We start from the raw sequence: 11,172 nt of genomic DNA on the forward strand, positions 1-11,172 counted from the left end.
TTTCAAAGATGATAAACTTTTTTTTTCAAAGATGATAGCCTATCTCTTTAAAGATAATAGATTCTTTTTTTCAAAGATGAAAGTTTTATTGGATTTCTACATAAGTCCAGACAAAGAAAGTCGATTTTATCCAGACAAAATGGGGCATCAAGATCATAGTTCTGATTACGGCAAGAGTTCTATAAATGAAACATTTCTTCTGAGACTTTAATGCAAAAGAAGAAGACACAAATATACAAGATTAATCAGATGGTTCTTCAGCTTTATGGCATAGGTTGCTACACTGATATCCGAAGGTAACCCTGGCAATAAATGATGAAGTGAAGAAAGACTGAGTTCACCACTTTGAAGTAAAATGAAGATTGCATAAACATTCATGCATTCATAAGAACATCATTTACACAATAGGCAATGCATTACATTGATACATCTGAATGCATTCAAACATGAAGTTTTACTGATCTTCGTATGAAAAAGAAGATTCATGATGAACAATACCTTACAAGAAGGTAGAATTCAAAACTTCAAATGCGGGAATCACGCAAACATCTGAAGAATAGATGGACTCAGTCTACAAAAGAAGTATTATTTTGGGGCATGTTATCGAATCAACAAATTATTTCAATGAGAAAAATACTTTCCAAAGTTTCTCATTTAATCTTTTCTAAAAATGAAATTGTTGAAAAGTAAGAAAAAGATTTCCATAGTTTTTTTACTTAGTAAACTATTTCCAACATCTGTAAGCCCTTCAGTGCATGATGTTTTCAAAAAACCTTCGGGTCATCAGTAAGTCCTTCAGTGCATGATGTTTTCAAAAACCTTCAGGTCATCTGTAAGTCCTTCAGTGCATGATGTTTTCAAAAACCTTCGGGTCATCTGTAAGTCCTTCAGTGCTTAATGTTTTCAAAGCCTTCGGGTCATCTGTAAGTCCTTCAGTGCATGATGTTTTCAAAAACCTTCGGGTCATCTGTAAGTCCTTCAGTGCATGATGTTTTCAAAACCTTCGGGTCATCTGTAAGCCCTTCAGTGCATGATGTTTTCAACATTTCCATCCTGCTCAAAAGAAGCCAAATGAAAAAATTATTCTCTTTTTCGTCTTTGCTCTATTCTTGTTAACACAAGGATGAGCAAAGAGGGGCAGCTGTAGACATCAATTTTTCCATTTTAAATTTAAATTTATTATTATTATTAAAATTATTATTATTATTATTATTATATATTATTTATTAAATATTACAAAGCCCAAAATTGAGGCCCATATACAAATCTCAAAACCCAAATCACAGCCCATTTACAATATCCAGGCCCAACCCGAATGGCCCAATAGATGACCCTAAACCCTTTTAGGGTTTGTAATATTTTAGCTAGGGTTTTCTAACCCTAGCCCCGCGCGCCGCCGCCTCAAGTTTCCAGAAGATCCCAGCTGCTGCCTCCAGATGCTTCCAGTCGCCCCACGTCCTGCTACCGACGCTACTACTGCCACGATGCTTCGCCAAAGACTCCAGAAATAGCCCCACGTTGAAGCTATATGGTGAGTCACGCATAGCCATGGTGACTCACCGAAGCTTCCACTCTTTAACCAGTCCGAGAGGAGCGCCGTGGTGGCTATAAAAGCCACCGTTACCTGTAAAATAAAAGGACAGAGAGCAGAAACAACGGATAAAAAGATGAACACAGAGAACGGAGAGAACAAAAATGAAGAGGAAACAGACAGTAACCAAGAGCAAGTACACCAACAGCCACGAAAAAAGAAAACAACCATACACAAAGCAACGGAAATCGACTGAGAGAAGAGGGAGAGACTTACCATCATCAGAGGACTTCGAAGCGTCGCCTGAACCATTGTAGAATCAAAGATAAAACTTTGGTTTCGTTTAGATCTACAAAAATTTGTAAGACTTTATGCGAAAACAACCTTGGATTTAGGCTTAGAAAAATCGGGGCTTTGGTTTAAGGGTATTTTGTATTTTTTGGCCACCGTGAGTGGTGGCCGGCGGGAAGCGTCGGCGCCGGAACAAGGTGGTCGGCCTGAGGCTTTAAGAAAGAAAAGAGAGAGAAAAATTTCTCTCTCAAATCAGAGAGAGAAAGAAAAGAAGCAAATGAGAAATGTCCCTTAGGGCCGGCTAGTTATAGGGTATTTATACCCAATATGAAACGACGCCGTTTCATGGGTATAACTGTGCGTTTTGGGTAAAAGGGTAAACCCATTCCACGGTGTTCCATGTTTGTAATCTTTACAAAATAGTCACCACCAGTTATTTTTATTTATTTTAATTTGGCTTTCAAATTTTAATGTATTATGTTTTAGTCATTAATCAGTAAATATTTATATATTTAGGATAAATATCATATTTAGTCCCTCATAATTTTATATTTAATATTTCAATCCCGAATAACTAATATAGGTTAAATCACACTGTTAGCACTCAAATTTTATAATATTTCGAGTTAGAGCATTTAAGTTTTACAGCTTATAATTCAATCATTAATTATTTTTACCATAAGTTTTTATTTTATTATTTACACCTATAGTTTTAATTTTCTATATTCTAGTTACATATTAATATTATGTTTATATTATACTTTTAATACCCATATTTTATGTATTTCGAATTAGGATTTTAAGTTTTATATTTTTTTTTCTTCATTTATATTTTTAATTTAACCATAAGTTTTAATATTTTGTAATTTAATATTATTGCTTTCAATTTATTTTATTTTGTCATTATTGTTTTTTTTACTTAATATTATACAATATCATATAGTATTAATTTTATTTTGATCTTATACTTTAAATATAGTATTTTATTTATTTATTTATGTTTTATGCACTAATGTTTACATGAAATACAATATTATAATCTTATAATAATATTTATTTTTAATATCAAAGAAAAAGGGCAGTCTTAAAGCAACTAGATGTCCATTTTCTGATTTTTTTTATCAATTATATATTATATTAGTAGAAATGTTTTATTAATATTTATTTATTTTTTAATATTAAGAAATGAGCTGTCTTAAAGCACCTATAAGCCCTTTTCTGATATTTCTAAATAAATATCTTATTTATATATAAATTAATATATTTTCTTAGAATTACAAATTTGAAATAACAGGATTACAAATTAAATATATTTTGAATTTTTAAATTTTCAATAATAGAGACAATTTATAATTAATAAGTACTAATTTTGGACATTGTGGAGATGTTAATCCTTCTTCAAATGTAATCGACCACGAATCCCTTTTATTATTAAAAAGAACGATTTTTTGGTTAAAACGCATACCAGATTATCTTTTAACTGATGTTTTCTTAAAAACTCTTTTAAAAGATAATTTTTAGGTATTCGACCTACCTGACCCAAAAGGCCGATGGCGACTCCCAAAATATTTTAAAACCATTTATTCATATCATTTTCCCACCAAGCAAAATTTCGTGCCCTGGCGAAAACCAGTTACGACAAGTACGTTAGTGGCGTTTGTATAAAAAGATTTTTCACGAAAACTACAGATTCCACACTTCTCTTCTTGGTATGCACCACTAACACTTTTAAATGTTCTTGAAGATGTTTCACGTACTTGATAGCTTCTCCAAGAACCGATGCTTTTTTCATATATTTAAAAAAAAATCATGGTGTTTTTTAATCGAAGAATAATCACCAAAAAAAGAAAGAAAAAAGTTGTTACGAAGAAAGATGTGAACCTTCTTCAAACCAAGAACGATTGTGGAAAGAGTTATAAAACGCTGGCTAAGCTTCTCTCTTCTTTTTCTTCCGGCCAATATATGATCATGAGCATGTGAAGGGCTTCTACTCATTAACTCCTTTCGATCGATTAGTTATTGTTTTTTGGAGCATAATTTGTGTTCTCAAATGGACCTTGTGTGATTATATGCGAAAAGTAGTTCATATTTTCTGAAGATACAGTCTCGCGTTTAGGCTTTAAAGCGTCGTAATTTACCTGTGGTAAAGCTGGTTTCTCGAATGAAATACTCTGAGAAGTGGAAGAGGAAGGTTTCTTTGGAATCGGAGCATGCTCAGCTGTGGTACTTGAGTTCCAACTGCTTCTGGTTTTGAACTGTTTTATCGGTCTGTATGAAGCGTCAATGGAGGATACGCTGTCGTTTTTAGCGTTAAAATTAGGGAAAGAAGAGTAGCTCTTGAAGGAAAATGATCGCTTCAAGTACCCACCGACAAGGACGGGCGCTGCCATATCTTCTCCGGCTTTAAAATTCAACTAAATAGTTCATATGGAATTGGTGGATGATATCGTACTCATCCATTCCCTGTAACATCAAAACCCTAAATTAGAAGACAAAAGTAAAATCTAAAACTATATATATACATAAACACATATAATTACATTGTTCGGGTCATATATGATTATAAATCGTACCATTTCAGATAACCATTTTGCTGATGATTGTTAGAAATAATAATGCTGTAAAACAATTCCATTAACATTGACTAACAAATAATCAATTAAATAATTAAGGAGATAGAACGATTTATTGTGTCGTGGTATGAAAGCCACTGTCTTAGCATCAATTTCTTCCGGATTGGTGTAATCCTGAAAGTAGAGGCATATCCCTTTTATAGGAGTGATAAAGGGATAAAATTGTCAATTACCCACACCAGCCACATCCTAAAAATAGATAACCAACTCCTTAAAAATATCCCTTAATACTTGTATTACTAGCAATCCCTCACTAATGCAAATAAGTAAATAATTTTAAATACGAGAAAAGAGCAACAATGAAATTAGTCGCTTAAGTACTAGTGAACGTATCTGGAACTAATGCATAGTGGAATGAACAATTCTTCTTTTAACAAGTAAATGAATATGAAACTTATTAAAATAGGAGTAAACTCATCACACAAGACTAACTTCTTCACCAAGTAAGTTTCGCGATAGATCAACAAATTTAGCCTATATACCTTGGGATGCTAGTAAGTGCTCTAGAAAGACCACCCAAAGTCTTTCATAGAAGATGGCTAATTCTTCACACTTACGTAGGTGATTTCATCATGTCTATCTCAATATAAACCACCAAAATCAAGGATCATTAAGAGCATTTTGAAAGTTCAACCTCTCAATTTTTAAGATTAGATTAATTCGTCAAGTCCTTATCATAAAGACCACCCAAATCCTAGGATATGAATTCATCAAAACCATTTAATAGTTCATCCTTTCAATTCAGTGAGTTCAACTATCTGTCTCACAAGAACCACCAAACCAAATCATGGGCTATGAATTCATTAAGATTGTAAAGCTCATCCTTTCTAGTCAGTGGATTCATCAAGTCCTTCTCACTATAACCACCCAAAACCTAAGCTATGAATCAGTAATTTGTCAACCAAATGGGCTTAAGACGTATTCCCCTCGACTCTTAAGTTAAGATATTAATATAATCCTCATTTATCTTCTCGTACTTCAACTTGAGTACTACCTCTTTATTTTACGAACTCATTTTTCTCTTATCATCGTAGACTTGGTTTAAACCATTCACATGATATATCATGAATCACATAAAAACAAAAAGTTTAAATAATTTTCTCTTTAAGGATTCTTAACAAGATAGATTCCTAAGGTATTCAACCTCTTGCTTGACTAAATCAAGACTTATCATCTCAGGTTTTACATTAGAGCTACTAAAATAATTTTCACAAGTTTTCACAAAAGTTGATCTACTTAGATATACATATACCTACTATAATTTCATATATATCATCTATAATTTTCATATTAAGAGATTTAAAATTCTCTTATATTCAAGCAATTTAAAGAGCCATTCTTATACAATTTATATGCTTCACAACACAAAAATATGAAATCATAGATTCGTTTTAGACACCCCCACATTCTATATCATTCATAGGGTAGAGAATTATTTCCAACTACCACCACATTCTCTAACCTTATGGTGTCTAAAATAACATATAAGACATTTAAATAATTTTTTTTTCAATTTTACTAATGTAATTTAGAGTAAATCATATTAAATTTTAAACATAAAATCATTATCACACGTATATGCGTTTCTCAAAATATAACAAATTAATTAGTATGAATACTTTCAAATTACAAAATTTCTTAATAATATTTTCAGTTGTGACTTTATCTCTTTAAAAAGAAATTATAATGTATTCCTAATTGTTGGGAAATTAATGAGTAATTTCCCTATAACCAGATTAGTAAGAATGCGAAATAAAAACGGAATAATAATACACACGAAATTGATAACGGAGTTCGGTCAATTATGTCTACGTCTCCAGACTGCTGCAAATCTTTTACTAAAGGGAGAAAATTTACAGTTGTTTACAAAAACACTCACAACTTACAACCCAATTACACCTTGAAAATTGATCTCAATTTTCTCTTACTAAAGCTTTTCTCTTTAAGCTTTTTTTTGTGTTTTTCACTTGGATTAATAAAGAACCTATTGGGGTGAGCTATTTATAGATGCAGAAGCCCCCCATTCTATTTTTACCAACTAATTCATTTAATTGGCTTTCCTTATTTTCAACAAATGATGCAACGTCAATTGGGTTGTTGGCTTGGCAATCAATTTTGCAACCAATTTCAACAAATGATGCACCGGCAAATTTGACCAACAAAATTTCAACAAAGGATGCACCTGCAAACCAACAATCTCCCACTTGAAGATTGATTTTAATCTGTCTTCACACCTCAATCAATGCAGCAGCATTTCTGGTCTTGTTACTCTAGCATGCCAACTGAAGCTGAACACAACTTCATTTTTTCTGTAGTCACCGTCTTTGTTAACATGTCTATCGGATTTTGAGCTCCACTAATCTTTTCAAGTTTCAAAATCCCATCTTCCAGAAGAGATCGGATAAAATGATATCGCAATTGTATGTGCTTCGTCCTGGAATTAAAAGATGGATTCTTCGCTAGATGGATGGCACTTTGACTATCACAATACAAGACATTGTTTTCTTGTTTCTTACCTAACTCTTCCAAGAAACTTTGGAGCCAAACCATCTCCTTGTTGGCTTCCGTAACAGCGACATATTCTATTGCGGTTGTGGAGAGAGCAACTATCATCTGTAATTGAGAAACCCAACTCACTGCGGTACCTCCTAGAGTATAGACATACCTTGTAGTGCTCCTTCTGATGTCAACATTTTCTGCTAAGTCAGCATCTACATAGCCTGTTAGTATCGTATCTCCGCCTTTAAAACAAAGTTCTTTGTTTATGGTACCCCACAGATATCTGAGGATCTATTTGGTTGTTTCCCAGTGTACCTTGCCCGAATTATTCATGTACTTGCTAACAACTCCCACTGCTTGAGCAATATCTTGTCTAGTACAAACCATGGCATACATCAGACTTCCAATTGATGAGGCATATGGCACATTCACCATGTGTGCATGTTCTTCCTTCGTCTTTGGTGATTGTTCTTTGGAGAGTCTAAAATGAACACCTAAAGGTGTACTTACTGGTTTAGCTTCTTACATGTTGAACCTGAAGAGTACTTTGTTGATGTACTAAACCTGTGATAACATCAAAGTCTCCGACTTTATGTCTCTCTTAATCCTCATCCCAAGAATCTGTTTTGTAGCACCTAGATCTTTCTTTGCAAACTACTTCGCCAATTTTTACTTAAAGTTTATAATCTCTTGTATGTCTGAGCCTGCAACGAGCATGTCATCAACGTACAACAATAAAATAATGAAGTTGTTGTCGAACTTCTTGATGTAGCAACAATGATCTGCTTGGCATCTAGTAAAACCACTACTGCCCATGAAGCTATGGAACTTCTTGTACCACTGTCTAGGAGCTTGTTTTAAACCATACAAGCTCTTCTTCAACCTGCATACCATGTTTTTCTTGTCTGCCTATATGAAGCCTTCTGGATGCCTCATATAGATTTCTTCCTCCAAATCACCATGAAGGAAAGCTGTTTTTACATCTAACTGCTCAAGATGTAGATTCTCTACAACTACAATTTTCAACACCAGTCTGATTGTAGACAGCTTCACGACTGGAGAGAAAATTTCATTGTAGTCAATACCTTCTTTTTGCTGAAAACCTTTCGACAACCAATCTTGTTTTGTAGCGTTTGCTCCCATCGTGCTCTTCTTTGATCCTGTAAACCCACTTGTTATGGAGTACTTTCTTGCATGGTGGTAATTTAGCTAATTCCCATGTCTGATTTGACATAAGCAGTTCATCTCTTCTTTCATGGAAGACTCCCACTTGACTGAATCCTCCATCTGCATTGCTTCATCATAGCACTCTAGTTCACCATTATCAATCATCAACAAGTAGTACAAAGAAGGCGAATAACGTTGGTGGTTTAGGAATTCTGGAGGAGCGTCTTAGTTCTGGTGTACTTGGTTCTTCTTGAAATGCTTCAGGACTGATCTGAACATCATTTCCAGAAATCTCCTCAAACTCAACAAATTCCTTTGTTTCAGCTTCAGTATTGGAGCTACTTGATTCTATGGTTGAACTGTCTTTGTACATCACATTCTCATTGAAAATGACATCTCTGCTTCTGATGATCTTTCGATTTTCATAGTCCCAAAACCGGTAACCAAACTTATCACCACCATAACCAACAAAGACATATTTTTTGGACTTAGTATCAAGTTTACTTCTTTCAGCAGAATTTATGTGTACATAAGAAATACAACCAAACACTCTTAAGTGTGAAAGGTTATTTTCTGCTCCAAACTTCCTCTGGTATTCCACCATCCAAGGGAACTGAGGGCCCACAGTTGATTATGTAAGCTGCAATGTTGATAGCTTCAGCCCATAGCAATTTGGACAAACCGGCATGTATCTTCATGCTTCTGGCATATTCATTCAGAGTTATGTTCATGCGCTCTGCTACTCCATTATGTTGCGGTGTCATGGGAACTGTCTCCATCTTGATCCCATTATTTGTGAAAAATTCTCTGAATCTACTATTTTTGTACTCTCATTCATTATCATACCTCAACCTCTTGACTTTCAAACCAATCTCATTTTCCCATGGCATCCTTTTTTCTGAAGGTATCAAAGACTTCTGATTTCTTCTTCATAAAAAAACCACACCTTCCTTGTAGAATCTCGAAAGTGGAACATATTAGTAAGTCTGCAAAGAGATAGAACTAGAGATGGTCCCATACATCAGTATGAATCAACTCTAACTTTTCAACCTTGGGTGTCTTGCCAATCTTTGTAAAAAACTTTCTTTTGTTTGCCAAAGATGTAATCCTCACATAGTCCGACATCTATACTCTTTAGACTCGACAGCTTTCCTTTTGACAAAAGTGACTTCATTCCTTTCTCACTCATATGGCCAAGCCTTTGGTGCCATAGGTTTGATTTTCCATCAGCATATGTTATTGTAATGATAATCTCTAAGTTTGAGGTTACATAGAGAGTACCAGTCCTCTTACCATGAGCAATGATGAGTGCTCCTTTGGTAATCTTTCATTCACAGCCTAAAAAGGTTGTACAATATCCTTCTCATCAAGCTGTCCTACAGAAATCAAATTTTTTTTAGGCCAGGAATATGTCTCACTCTTTTCATCTTCCAGGTGGTCTGGTTTGGTAACTTTAATCGGATGTCTCCTTTTTCGACGATCTTCAAGGTTTTATCATCAACTAGATGAACCTTTCAAAATTCACCACTAACATAATTCTCCACGATTTCTTGGTATGGGGTGGCGTGGAAAGATGCCCTTGAATCCAAGATCTATGATTCAATCGGACTGTTGACGCTTAGAATCATGGCATCACCTGTTTCCTTTGTCACGTTGGTAGATTCTGTGCGTCGGTATCTTTCTTTGGTGCTCGCCAATCTCTTTTAAAGTGACCCTTCTTGTCACAATTATAACAGTTAAAATCTTTCTTTCTCGTTCTTGATTTTCCCCTTCTAGATTTCGATCTGCCACAATTTGGATTTCTTTATGAAGTTTTCCCTCTATACTCCGTGTGTAAGGTTGAGGAGCTTGATGCTTCACCCGATTCACTCCGTCGAATTTCTTCACTTAATACCAGATCATGAACATCGTCGAATTTTAATTTACTGTTTCTCGACGAGTTGCTGACTGCTGTAACAGTAGCAGTCCAACTGTCTGGTAGAGATGATAAGAGAATTAAAGCTCGAACTTCATCATCGAATTCAATTTTCACGAACTCAACTGGGTTGTGATTGTGTTGAGTTCATTTAGATGTTGAGCCACTGATGCCCCTTCCTCCATCTACAAATTGAATAATCGCTTCATCAAGTGAACTTTGTTTAAGGCCGATGGCTTCTCATATATACTTGAGAGAGCCGCCATAAGACCCGTCGTGATCTTTTCCTTTGCTATGTTGAAAGCAACATTGCGGGATAACGTTAGTCAGATAACTCCAAGGGCTTGTCTGTCGAGAATAGCCCAGTCTTCATCCTCCATGCCCTCTGGTTGCTTTCATGAGAGAGGTTGATATAGCTTTTTCTAGTACAGAAAATCTTCAACCTGCATATTCCAAAAGCCAAAGTATGCACCATCGAACTTCTCAATTTTCACATTCTCTTCGTCTGCAGCCATCGCTCCCACTCGAATCTGGCTTTTTTGGATCGTTTCTGAGAATTCCTGCGAACCACCGTGTATTAGAACACTTCCGTCGACAAACTCGTATCGCCGACCAAATTTTACTATTCATGAAATTCACTATTCACATAAATAGTAACCTTACAGGAAAAACTGACAAAATTCACCACCAAAAGCTCTGATGCCAGTTGTTGGGAAATTAAACGAGTAATTTCCCTATAACCAGATTAGTGAGAATGCGAAATAAAAGCGGAATAATAACACACGAAATTGATAACGGAGTTCGGTCAATTATGCCTACGTCTCCATACTGTTGCAGATCTTTTACTAAAGGGAGAAAACTTACAGGTGTTTACAAAAAACACTCATAACTCACAACTCAATTACACCCTGAAAATTGCTCTCAATTTTTTCTTACTAAAGCTTTTCTCTTTAAGCTTTTCTTTTGTGTTTCTCACTTGGATTAATAAAGAACCGTTGGTGAGCTATTTATAGATGCAGAATCCCCCCATTCTATTTCACCCAACTAATTCATTTAATTGGCTTTCCTTATTTTCAACAAAGGATGCACCGTCAATTAGGTTGTTGGTTGGCACCAATTTTCCCGAAAATTGCTCT

General features: G+C 34.9%; 1 pseudogene; it reads right to left on the reverse strand.

The window, feature by feature from the left end:
- Nucleotides 1-1,360: 1,360 nt before the first annotated feature.
- Nucleotides 1,361-4,425, reverse strand: LOC120216527 (annotated as a pseudogene).
- Between the last annotated feature and the right edge of the window lie 6,747 nt (nt 4,426-11,172).

Source organism: Hibiscus syriacus, unplaced genomic scaffold (assembly GCF_006381635.1).
Source record: "Hibiscus syriacus cultivar Baekdansim isolate YM2019G1 unplaced genomic scaffold, ASM638163v2 tig00110160_pilon, whole genome shotgun sequence".
Lineage (NCBI taxonomy): Eukaryota > Viridiplantae > Streptophyta > Magnoliopsida > Malvales > Malvaceae > Hibiscus > Hibiscus syriacus.